Source organism: Notechis scutatus, chromosome 1, assembly GCF_049901735.1.
Source record: "Notechis scutatus isolate UNSWTSFEM ecotype Mainland chromosome 1, rNotScu1.2, whole genome shotgun sequence".
Taxonomy (NCBI): Eukaryota; Metazoa; Chordata; class Lepidosauria; order Squamata; family Elapidae; genus Notechis; species Notechis scutatus.
Genome location: NC_142009.1, coordinates 21634974 through 21648134, shown reverse-complemented (window position 1 = coordinate 21648134; position 13161 = coordinate 21634974). Strand labels below are relative to the sequence as shown.

At 39.0% G+C, this 13161-nt stretch overlaps 1 protein-coding gene across 2 annotated transcripts in view; it reads right to left on the bottom strand.

Annotated features, from left to right (window-relative positions):
• RFFL (ring finger and FYVE like domain containing E3 ubiquitin protein ligase) overlaps positions 1-5991 on the bottom strand; it is a 52210-nt gene extending 46219 nt beyond the window's left edge. The window contains exon 1 of one of the 2 annotated variants that reach the window (XM_026672458.2): positions 5864-5991. The gene's annotated coding sequence lies outside the window, so the exon portion shown is untranslated. The other variant, XM_087958233.1, reaches the window with a different exon arrangement.
• Between the last annotated feature and the right edge of the window lie 7170 nt (positions 5992-13161).

The following is a 13161-nucleotide window of genomic DNA, read 5'->3' as shown; positions in this document are numbered from 1 at the left end:
GATTATGATTCATGAAAGCTTCTACAAAAATAATTGTGCTAGTCATGCAAGAGCAATAAGTTATTTGTTGTTTGTGCTGTGAGACTAACAAGCCAAGTTCTCTAGGGAGACGCAATTTCCACATTCCTGTAATACAACTTTCCCCAACTGAGTATCCTATAAATGTGACGTACTACAACTACCATTATCCATCCACATATCCCTGTGTCAACTCGCACATCTGTCGAAACCCTGACACCCTGGTTATTTTAAGAAGATGGTTGCAGACCCAATGCCTTTGGAGACAGAAAATTGGAAAAAGCTCATCTAATACCTTGATTACTCTAAAATGTCATAAATCAAAAGACAGGTAGTGTTTTCCAGGTACAAATTTTATTAAAAGGTGTCAGTTTTCATTCAATAAAATTAACTATAGTAATGAAAGTTTATTCCTTTTAATAAAATTTGTTAGTCTGAAAAAGTGCTACCACAGATTAACATACCTCTTCTCCTGTAACTGAAATATTATGTTACTTTAAAAATGGATAATTTCCATAAGTTTGAGAATCCAGCTATCTAAATCAGACCTTTAAAAATGCTGCATTTTTAAAAAAAAAATCATTGTCATACTTGTGTGTATGTGGTTAAACAGTGAAGATCTTTGATGCTTCAGTGTTCTGTTTTGCACCAAGTCTACTAAGTTGTATGATATCACAATATTCTAGAGCCTTGAGAAACAGCATATGTTTAACATATAACCATCTCTGTGGATTGCTTCTTCTGAGCAATTACATTACTGATACAAGACACCATGCAACACTAGCTACACTTTTATCAAGATTTCATTACACCCAAAGAAGACTAGCTACACTTTTATCAAGATTTCATTACACCCAAAGAAGAATGTACAAGTCGATTCATGGAATGTGAACATTTCCTGTTACCCATGCAACATCTTTCAACACAATCATCCCAAAACCAGTTGAGATTATCTCAAAGATCAATTTGGATCTCAACTGGAGCTAATATAATATTGTTTTCTAAACTGTTTATTTGGATTGAACAAGAAAACACCAAAACATCCATCCACTCTAGATCAGATCGATTACACCCCAAGGTTCTGAAAATATATCTGATCCTGGAGCACAGGGGAACTACCAGAGGACTGGAAAAAGACTGATATAGTTCCCATCTTCAAAAAAGGGAAAAAATAGATCAAGGAAACTAAAGATCTGTCAGCCTGACATCAATACCTGGGAAGATTCTGAAAAGATAGTTAAGCAATGAATCTGCAAACACCTAGAGGCAAACAAAGTCATAACTAGAAGCCAACATGGGTTTGTCAAAAACAGATCATGCCAGACAAATCTTTTGACAAAATTAACACACAAGTGAAATGCTGTGGATATAATTTACTTGAACTTCAATAAGGCAATTGATTAGATCACAACCTACTACTCAATAACATAGAAAAATGTGAGTTAGACAGCATCACCACCAGATGGATTCGTAACTGGCTGACCAATGTACTCAATGTGTAGTCCTCAATGGAACTGCATTTACATGGAAGTATGCAGTGGGGTACCCCAAGGCTCTGTCTTAGGCCGAGTTCTCTTCAATATCTTCATTAATGATTTAGAAGGGGAACTCATCAAATCTGCAGGCAATACAAAGCTGGCAAGAATAGCCAGCACTCCAGAAGATAGGATCAAGATGCAGAAGAATCTTGACAGATTGGAACACTGGGTCGTATCTAACAAAATGAAATTCAATGGTAAGAAAAGTATGGTTCTACATTTAAGCAAGAAAAACCAATGCACAGTTACAGAATAAGTGGTATCTGGCTAAATAATAGTAACTATGAGAGGGAACTTGGAGTCCTAGTGGACAATCACTTAAATATGAGCCAGCAGTGTGCTGCAGCTGCCAAAAAAAAAGCCAATACAATCAGAGGGATAGAATCAAGATAATGTGAAGTGATAGTACTACTTTATAATGCTTTAGTAAAACCACACTTAGAATAATACATCCAGCTTTGGTCACCAGAATATGAAAAAGATGTTGGGACTCTAGAGCAGTGGTCGGGGAACAGGGGTAAATTACCCCAAATGGGGTAAAACTGAAAATCCTGGGGTAATGAGGACGGTCGCTGGTGCGACCGTTCTCATTACCCCCAGGCATTTTATTTCCGACATTCTGTTCGCCTTCGGTGAATGCTGCTGGGATCGGGAATCAAGGACACAAATGAGAGAAGGGGAGGGAGGAAGCAACGGAAGCCTGTCCTGCTCTCTGGCTCAGCAGCTTGGTTTCCTCCCGCCTCATTCCTCTCTCAGTCGCTCTCTCGCTCCTCCACCAGCCCAGGAAGAAACTGCTTCAAAGAAGCCGGGGGTGGGTGGGGGTGAACGGGCGCTTCGGAGAAGCTGCGCTCCGAAACCACCAGAAACGAAGGCAGGCAGGCAGAACGGAGGATTGAACCGTGGGCGGCGGGGTGGGGGTGAACGGGCGCTTTGGGAAGCTGCGCCGACAGGAAAAGCCACCCTGCCGGCTTCTTTGAAGCAGTTTCTTCCTGGGCTGGTGAGGAGTGAGAGAGCGACTGAGAGAGGAACGAGGCAGACACCTGAGGATGGGGCTGAGGGAGGGAGGGAGACACCCGAGGGATGGGGCTGAGGGAGGGAGGGAGACACCTGAGGGATGGGGCTGAGGGAGGGAGGGAGATACCTGAGGGATGGGGCTGAGGGAGGGAGGGAGACACCTGAGGGATGGGGCTGAGGGAGGGAGGGAGACACCTGAGGGATGGGGCTGAGGGAGGGAGGGAGACACCTGAGGGATGAGGCTGAGGGAGGGAGGGAGACACCTGAGGGATGGGGCTGATGAAGGCAGGGCCGAGAGGCGAGCCTTCTCAGCCGTCCTGCAGGGACTATCTGTCGCTCAGGGTTGCAATGAGGAGGCATTGGCGTTCCCTGACTTGGTGGTTTGCTGGCAGACGTTTTATTACCCGACTAGGTAACAACATCAGATGTTACCTAGTCAGATAATGAAACGTCTGCAAGCAAACCACCAACTCGGACTCTTTCTCCCCCCTCCCTCCTTGAAAAAGTGTTTCTGAGTGAAACTGGTCCCTGGCACAAAAAGGTTGGGGACCTCTGGTTTACATACAAATAGTGTATGATTTCCTTCCTTTCAAATCAAGGGGGTAACGTCGGCGTTTATAAATTTTTTGGGGGGTAAAAGGTAAAAAAGTTCCCTGACCCCTGCTCTAGAGGGAGTGCAAAGAAGAGCAACAAAGATGATTAGGGGACTGGAGACTAAAACATATGACCAACAATTTCAGGAAGCGGGTACGTTTAGTTTAATGAAAAGAAGGTGTATGGGGTGATATGATAGCACTGTTCCAATATCGAAGAGGCTGCCACAAAAAAGAAAGGATCAACTTATTCTCCAAAGCACCTGAAGGCAGGACAAGAAGCTATGGATAGAATCTAATCAAGGAGAGAAGCAACCTAGAACTGTGGAGAAATTTTCTGACAGTTAGAACAATTAATCAGTGGAACAATTTGGCTCCAGAAGTTGTGAATGCTCCAACACTGGAGATTTTTAAAAAGATGGACAACCATTTGTCTGAAATGGTATAGGGTTTCCTGCTTGAGCAAGGGTTGGACTGGAAGACCTCCAAGGTCCCTTTCATCTCTGTTATTCTGTTATATTTCTAAGCAACAGCACACTTCAGGAAAATGCTGAAATTTAAGCAATTTCCTCTTGTTCCTTATTTATGTCAGATAGAAAATAGGGAAGAAAAGACTTGTGTTACTTCACAAGTCTGACAGAAACCTACAAATCAAATTACACCACGTGCTATTTAATACATATGTTTGCAATGTATAGTATTCAATTGCAAAAAAAACAAAAAAACAGCTCTGCACTACAAAGTGGTGATCACATCCCAGAAAAAAAACCAATACAAATCACTTTATATTGTTCTAAGAAACTAAGGCGGCCATAGGTAGGAGGTGAGCATATCTCTCCCAACGTGCTATTTTCCATGTATTTTGGATATGAATGTCCACCATCCACAATTAGTCAATGTGCCTAAAGCTGACAGGAGATATATTATAATTAAGGCAGAGCAATCATGCAGCAATATTTAATTGATAACCTCAGGTTACTTTGAGGCCCTGAAGAGTAAGCCATTCTACCTGGGTTTCAGGGTTTTGTTTTGTTTTGTTGAGGAGTGAGAATTTTAAGTGGCAAAATGAAGAAGCACTGCAAAAGGAAAGGAGCAAAATTTGCTGCTTAAAATCCAAAGTCCCCTAAAATTTTGGCCTATGAAAACAAAGGAAAGTGAAGTTATATAAATTAGAAAAACATTTATTTTGTTAGATTTATATCCCACACTTCATCCAAAAGCTCTAAATGGCTTACACCAAGCTTTCTCTTCATTTTATCTCCACAATCCTGCAAATCAGATTTTATCTCCACAATCCTGTGGGATTGGTTGGGCTGCAAGACTATGATTAGCTCAGAGTCACCCAATAAGTTTCCATGGCTTAGGATGGACTCAGAACCTCAGTTTCCCTGGTCCTTAACTATCACAATTTGTTTCATCTATGCATATTGGGAGTGGGAGGGGTGTTTAATGACAGGTTTATATTGGAAATAAGATGCATCATGGAAAACATTGATTTTGAAAACAATGAGAGCAGCTATATGATACAACTCTTTACAGGGACAATTCCAAGCCCTGTGGCAGTAATGCTGGAAAATGCAAATCTCCTGAGAAGAGAAACCTTTGAAGTGCAGAAGAAAAGAAATGAACAAGATAAGATGGGCTTAGAGCCATGAAGATTTTGAAATCAAGAAAGAGCATATGCTGGATGCAGAAGCAGATAAGAAAGTAGTTGAGGGATTGAAGAAAACTATCATGTGGTCACCGTTATTTTTACAATCATAACATATGACACAATTTAACTACAATCCTTTCAAAAGGTACTTTTTCACTGTACTAGGAAGCATCATGCAAATGAAGAGGGTGCAAAAATAAATGTCTCAACTCGATTACCAGCACAGTAAACAGAAGCTAGCCTCAAACGGGATCTCAGGGACCTTCCTGTCGGTTACCAGAGATGACATCAGCTGGAAGGCAGTGCATACCAACCCTCCCCAGCCTGGTGTTCTCCAGCTACCACAAGCTTTCCCAGCCAGCTTGGCTGTTGGATAGACCCAGCCCATTTGGAGAACAATGTAGGGCTGGAAGTATAAATAAATATATTTGCAGTCCTGTTTGTACACAAAAGCATCACGTTTTTCAACATTTTAGCTTTCATAAAAATAATCTTTAATCACCACGTAGCCTGAGTCACAGCTCGTGCCTTTGCCTTGCTGGGCTTTGCTATTTACCCACTCTCACAATCAAGAAGTGTGTTTTGTTTTCTAAGAAGAAAGAGAAACATTTCCGAGACTAAACTTCCTCAGCCTGATAGATAAACCTTCCTGGGGAGTTTAAAACAACAACTCTCACCCGTCTGCAAAGGCATGGCTGCAGCAGCTGGACTATATAACTTCAACACACCTGGAAAGCAACAGATTGGAGAAAAGTAGCTGGGGATGCGGAAAAAGCCAAGCCAAACCTCAAGGAAGTGTCACATCCTCCTCCTTCGAAATATGTTTACTCTGAAATACGTTCTCCCGAGTTCAACAAGACTTTAACACTAGTCCATGGCTTCTATCACATTCAGCTTCCCACATCTTCCTCCACACTCCATTCCTTAGATACCCAACCACCCCCCAAAAAAGCGCAGCTTCCTTCTAAAAGCAGCAACCAAAAAGGAGGGTTTCTTCTCATTTCTCTACCATTCCCTGACCGGCTTTCTATTCTCCCTCCTCTTACATTTCACCACCGACAACGCTCCACTCCCGACCTCCGCGACACGGCAGCGCCTCCTCCTCCTCCCGCGAAGGATACGTTCCAACTGCCTCGGCGAGAATGGGTTGAGTGGGCGGGGCCAGAGGAAGGAACCACCCCTAGGCCTGCTGGCCGACGGCCGCCCAGCCTTTGGCTGCTGCCTCGCTTGCTTTGGCAACCAGGAGGCGGGGCCAAGTGGGGTGGAGCTAAAGAGCAAAAGCTGCGTTGGGATTTGTCGCTTTTTGATCTATGGTTGAGGTTTTGCAAAGGAGGGTAGAGAGTAGCTGAGCGGCTCACGCCATAGAGATTACGGCTAGAGAGGCCGCCTGGGAGGTGGAAATGGTCGTTGACCTCAGCGTGGAGGAAGATGTTGACAAACGAATATTCAGTGCCATACTGAATTCCAATATCGCTTTGAGGGATAAAACAAGAAAACCCCATTGTGTTCTAAATTATTGAACATTGAAAAATGATGGACGTGGCTGTGGACATTCCTTTATATTTGAAATGCCAGAGATAGCTGAATTGCAATGCGGGTTGTAGATACAGAGACCATATTTTCTTGGAAAAAATAAAGGACAACTCTGGAAAAGGATGAGAGAAAATTATAAGTTACTCTTTTATAATGAAAATTATATAGCAAGATTAGAAAACTCTTTGGTTCATTTTGTATATGAAATAGACCAGAAGATTCCTTTGATTCTTGTAATGTTTTATAAAATTCTGCCGGAAACCATCTGGTCCTGTGCTTTCCGTTATTCTGTCTATTAAGTGCTTCAGTTAATTCCATCATTGTTATAGGATTTTCCAACATTTTCCCAGTTTCATCAGATATCTTGGGTAGGTTGGCATTTTGTAAATACTGTTTAATTTTCCCCTCATCAAAATCCTCCTGCTTATATAATTGTGCATAAAAGTCTCGAATAATTCTCTTTTTCTCCTTATTACCATGACAGACTTGACCCTGTTCATCCATTAACTGTAGTATTCTCCTTGATTCTTTCTCTTTTCTCAGTTTGTATACTAACCATCTACCTGGCCTGTTTGCATCCTCAAAATAGTTCTGTTTAGCACTTCTAATTTTTGCGCCAGTTCTTCTTTCTCTGTTTGATCCATTTTATGTTTAATTATGTCCATTTTAAGTTTAATATCTTTTTCTGTGGCATTCTCTGTAATTCTTTTTCCAATTTTTATAATCATCTTCTAAAGTTTTAATCATTTGCCTCTTTCTAATATTTTTTTCTTTGTGTATTCCATTATCAATCCTCTTGCATATGCCTTCATTGTGTCCCAAACATTCTGTATTGAAGTATCTTCTTTTCTGTTTTCATTAAAAAAGAAGGCCAGTTCTTTTCCATCCATTGTGTAAAATCTTTTTCCTTTAAAATAGTATTATTTAATGTCCATCTAGATCTTCTTTTTGTCCTTTCCATTTAATTGTCATTGGGTTATGATCTGCCCATGTACTTGTTTCAATATTTATTTCTTGAATATTAGATAATAATTCTGTTGGCGTCCACATCATATCTATTCTGGACCATGATGAATGTCTATTCGAGTAGAAAGTATATTGTTGAGTTTTAGTATTTCTTTCTCTCCATATATCTTTTAATTTTAGTTCCTCTATCATTTCAAAAAGGATTTAGGGAGGGTCTTCCTATTTTGTCGTGTTATTTTTGCTGTGTAGTCCAATTCATTGTCTACAATTCCATTAAAATCTCCCATTATAAATATATTAGCGTAGTCCAATTCAATTATTTTCATATGTAATTTTTATAGAATCTTTTTGTTTATCATTGGAGCATAGATTGCAACCAAAAGTATCTTTGTATTGTTATCCACTATTTCAACCATTAGTACTCTTCCATCTTCATCAGTATAAATCAATTTTGCTGAAATGGTTTCTTTAATATACAATACCACTCCTCTTTTCTTACAGTGGGCCAAAGTAAAAATTTTCCCTATTTTTGGTCGCACCAATAATTGTTGATGTTGTTTTTAATGTGTACTTCTTGTAAGCAAATTATATCAAATTTTAATTTCTCTATTTTATGAAAAGTTTTCCTTCTTTTAGTAGCTGAATTCAGTCCATTTATGTTCAAAGAAATCAATTTTTTTCCTCCATAGTTATGATTTATATTTAGGTCTAACGGCTCTCGTTGATCTTACTTCACGTTGTTCTTTAGTCTCCACTTGTCCACCTACTGCACCTTCTTCTTTTCCCATCTCTATTTGGTCCTCTTGAAATTCAGTTAGGGTAGTCTCTTCTTCTATCTCTGTTTCTCTTCTTTTAAAAAATTCCTTATAAAACGATTCTGCTTCGTCAATTGAGCCAATTCTGTATCTCTGTTCTTTCCATGTAACCATTAATCCTTCTGGAATCAACCATCTGTAATTCACCTCCTTTTCCAATAATACTTTAGTCAGGAAGCGATATTCTCTCCTCATCTCTCTAATTTTTCTGGGTACTTGTTTTAAAACCCCAATCTCTTTATCTCCATATTTCAATGTCTTCTCTCTTGCCGCTTGTAATATCTGTGTTCTAATAGATTTTTGATAAATCTAACATGAACTTCTCTTGGTAACTTATTCCTCGATGCATATCTTGTAAAAACTCGGTATATCTCATCTATTCCATCCATCATTTTTTCCTCTGTTATTCCTTTCTTTCTTTCCTTTTTGATGTACCCTTGCCAAGCTTTCTCTGTCCCCCTCCCTTTTGTTGTTTCTGCTGAAAGAAGTTACATCTTGGCCTGGTCATTCACATATAGACGATACATTCCACAAAGACATGATACATTGTTAGAACAACAGGAAGATCTGACCAGGCCAGGGAGAATAAATAAAATAAGAACATACATCAAAGTTTGGCAGCCCAGGAATAAATAGAAGATAAAACATTGAGGCCCTGGAAACTGTCATGATGACCCCAAGTTGGTAATTTAGCATATAGAAAACAAGGGCGTGCCAGGGGAGGGCTTTCTAGGCGTGGAGTGTTCTGTGTAAGGATATAAAATGCATTATTCAAATAGAGAAACTTGCTCTCCTTGTACTCAATCCAATTGGGAAGGGTCTTGGAAGCCGCGCTTGCACCCGCATTTCAATAAACCTTTGAAATTGTGAACCAGAGACTTGTCTTCATGTTGTGAGTCAGAAATTTTTCCTGATGAGCGACATAACAGACAAAATTATTTGGGAATTTTAAATCTCACAAGGGGAAAGTCTGAAAGAGACTGATAAAGTTCAAAAAGCCTTTGATCTGCCACCAGCCCCTCCTTTTAACAGCCTACTGATTTGGAGTCAGGGAAAGCCACTTCTACTCATAAAAATACAATGCTTTCTTAAAGATAATAGATCATTGACAGGCAAGAATCTGGCCAGTCAATATTTAAAAGCGTTGAGAATTTTTAGCACCTCTGCCTGGCCAGGAAGATTTTTCCTGATGAGCGACATATTTTCTAAGTTCTTCTGACCATAAAAGTATTATCAACACCTGTGTTTCCTGTTTTTCTGTGGCCATGAAACTCATACTCTGGTGACCTCATGTCTTACACAAAAGGCTTAAAATGATATTGTGGAAAGGGAACTTCACGAAGACAGTAGTGTCACTCAAAAAAGGAAAAGCCCAAGGGGAACATCAGGCCAGCCATAAAACAAACTTACATAGGAAAAGGAATCAAATAAAAGGTATTAAAGAATCCCTATAGACAAAAGCCTAAGTAATTAAGAAAACTAGACAAATAAGAAAAGGAAACCCTTACAAACACAGGACATACCAAATAAGCAAAACAAACAGACAAAAGACACAAAAAAATATATAAATTACAAAAGAGACAGACAGGAGATTGCCACAAGACAAATATGAAAAAACCATTATAAAGCTAAAAGAGATTAGGAAAAACCGATAATACAATCTAACGACCCTGCGGAGTTTGCCTTTTGCACCCTGCGGAATTTGCCCTCCGGCAGGAATAAAGGCAAACTCAAACAGGATTTGAAACATTAAGCACAAATACAAACATTCACACAAAATCAACTCAAAGGGAGAAAAGGGTATAAAAAACCAGGGACTTACCATAAGAATCTAGCTAGCCCAGGAACGCAGACTTCTCGCTGTCCCCCGCCTTCCTGAAAATTAAAAAGATCCGGCTTTCAAGCAGTTGTCCGTATCCTTGCGCCGGAGCTCTCCCAGCGGGAAAACCAAATCCTCGAAGGAAAGGCATTTTGCCACCTTTCAACAATATGTAACATCCGATGTGCCAATCTGTGGTCAGCTGCCTCCAAAAGCAAACCTTGTACTGCTTTTGGAATAGCAATAAAGAAACATTCTTACTATCCTTGCTGTTTTGAAATTTTTGCTTCCCCTTTTTATTTTATTTTGGTTTCCTTCTGTTAAATTTGGAAGCTAACACAAGGACAAAATCTATTGAAAGAAATTAGAAAAACCTTGTCTGAAAAAGAAAGGGAAATAACAGTAAATCTCTACAAAATGAAATGGTAGGAAATGTAATGAAGGAAAATGAGGAAACTAGAATTTAAAACAAACAATTGTAAAGTGGATTAGTTCATTTGGCAGAGGGGTCGACCAGATAATCTCCTTGGTTCCCCTCCCCAACCTTGACATTCTGTAATTGGGTGCTTTGGTTTTTCACCCCAGAAAAGAGAAAGAAAAAACATGAGCACTTCCTGATTCAGTTAAGGTTGGGACTACAACATCTCCCTCTTTTGCAGACATCGTAGGAGGCTTAAGACAAAAAATCTCAAAGTAGCAATCCATAGAAGTGTCAAGGAAGTGTACAAATTTATTTAAAGTTGAACAGGTTTGCACAAGCAGAGTGGGAACACTGTCAAAACTTACCTACTAGGAGTAACTTTTGAGATATGGCTAAATCTGTCAGTCTACCCACCTGTCAAAATGATTTCACAATTTTGTACTGGCTGGGAATTTGCCACATGTTGTGTAAATACTATTATCTGTATTTTTTTGAGTGTCTGTATAAAATGCATTATCGAAACTCATTTTTATCTTTTATTCTATCTATTCCTTTTAAAATGGAAATGTTGCTTGGGTAACAGAAAATCAAAAGTTGACCAACCTGCTAATAATGCTGATAAAAGTAAGCCTACATTTAAAAAGCATGATGGAAGTTATCTTATAATAAGTTGAATATTTGGGATTTTTTTGCCCAAATCCAATAAAATCATTTTTGGAGAGTGGGGGTTATATCAATTCATTTATCTTTTTTATCAATTCCATGGCTCAGAAGCGTCTCCCATAATAAATGAAATCAACTACCCTAACCGTACTGCTTGGTAATATAGTAACAAATTGGGCATGACAGACTTCCTGTTTCTGAGACCTATCCTTTTATTTATTTAGTTTTTGTACACGGAAACAAAAGCTTTCTATTTTACTTTGCCATTGCCTTTCAGCCTATTCTGCAATTAGCACTGGGAGGCATTGAAATAAAAAATTAAGCTGTGCAAGAATTTTGATTTCAACCATTGCAATTTGCCCTACAATATTGAAATTGTTGAGACCCAGTTGTTAATTTGTTTAATTTCTTCCACCTTGGTACATAATTATTTATAAAAAATTCATCACCATTTTAGATATAGTGGTGCCTAACTATTTTAAAGTTTTATGTATTATTGAAAAACCCTAAAATTTTGTAAGTTTCCATTTGGGTTTTTGGGAGTGTGTGAAAAAAAAACATAATTTATGAAAGTTAATTGATAGTTCAGACACCTCTGCAAATTCCTCTAACTCCTTAATATAATTAGCTGAATGACAAATAAAATTTGAGAGTCAAGACCATATAATCTGCAAATAGATTTAAAAGATATATCTTCTTTCCTATTTTTATCCCAGTAATCTGATTATTTAGATCTAAATGCAATTGCCAGCATTTCTAGTTAGGCTGAATAACAATGGTGATAAAAGACAACCTTGCTTTATTACCTCTTAAAATTATAATGGAAATCTGAATCATAACTATTAAGTTTTATGGGGCTTTGGTTGATCTGTTCATATGTTCAATCATTTTATCCAGCACCATCCAGTGGTCCTCAACTTACAACAGTCTGTTTAGTGACCGTTCAAAGTTACAATGGCACTAAAAAAGTGACTTATGACCATTTTTCACACTTACGACCATTGCATCCCATGGTCACATGATCAAAATTCAGACACTTGGCAACTGACTCGTATTTATGATTGTTGCTGTGTCCTGGGATAAGTAATTACCTTTTGCAGCCCTCTGACAAGCAAAATCAACGGGGAAGCCAGATTCACTTAACAACCGTGTGACTAATTTAAGAACTGCAGTGATTCACTTAACAACTGTGGCAAGAAACGTCGTAAAATTGGCCAAATCTCACTTAACAAAAAATCTCACTTAGCAACATAAATTATCGGTTTAATTGTGGTCGTAAGGCAAAAACTACCTGCATTTGTTTTTAAAAAATGTAGTTGGAGTGAGTCAAAAGCTGTAAATATTCTAAATAACATAAAGCTAATATTGATTAATTTATTTGTTTAGTTTTAATAATTTAAATAATAATTTTTAAAGGACCAATTAGAGCAGAGGTCCCCAACTTCGGGCTGCGGTCCAGCAGGAACCGGGCCACACAAGCAAGCGAAGACTCATCCACACATGTGTGGGATCCAGGCAGAGTGTGAAACCATGCACCCCGGTCCACAAAAAAAACCACCATAGATTCCACAGAATCAATCCCTGGAGCCCCAAAGGATGGAAGTTGCTGAATTAGAAAACACCCACAAAACCATCAACATCTTCAAAGAAATCCGATTCCCCAGGGAAGAAGAAAACTCACTACCCTTCCTGGATATCCTAATCAGCAGAGATTATGATGGCAAAGTAGAAACACAAGTGTACCTCAAAAAAAGCCACCCATGTCCATCAAGTGCTCTACTACCAAATACCCAACCTCCCACAAGAGAAGCTGTGCAAGGACTCTATTTAGGTGAACACAAATACACTGCAGCAACCCTGAACATCAGAAAAAGAAAACAAATCATCTCACATCAAAAAGTTGCTGGATATTATAGAAAGTGTATTCTTATTAGCGTTCTTTCCTCTGCATTCATACTCTCTTCCCCTTCTCCCTCCCTTTTTGGAAAATTGTTCTTCCCCTTTATCCCTCCCTCCACCCCACCCTGCATACTATGTCGTACCTCTACATCCACATCCTTTGATCCCACTTAAAATGATAGCAAAAGAAATTGCAGAGGGCTCTCAAAGGATCCTCTTCATGGTCTA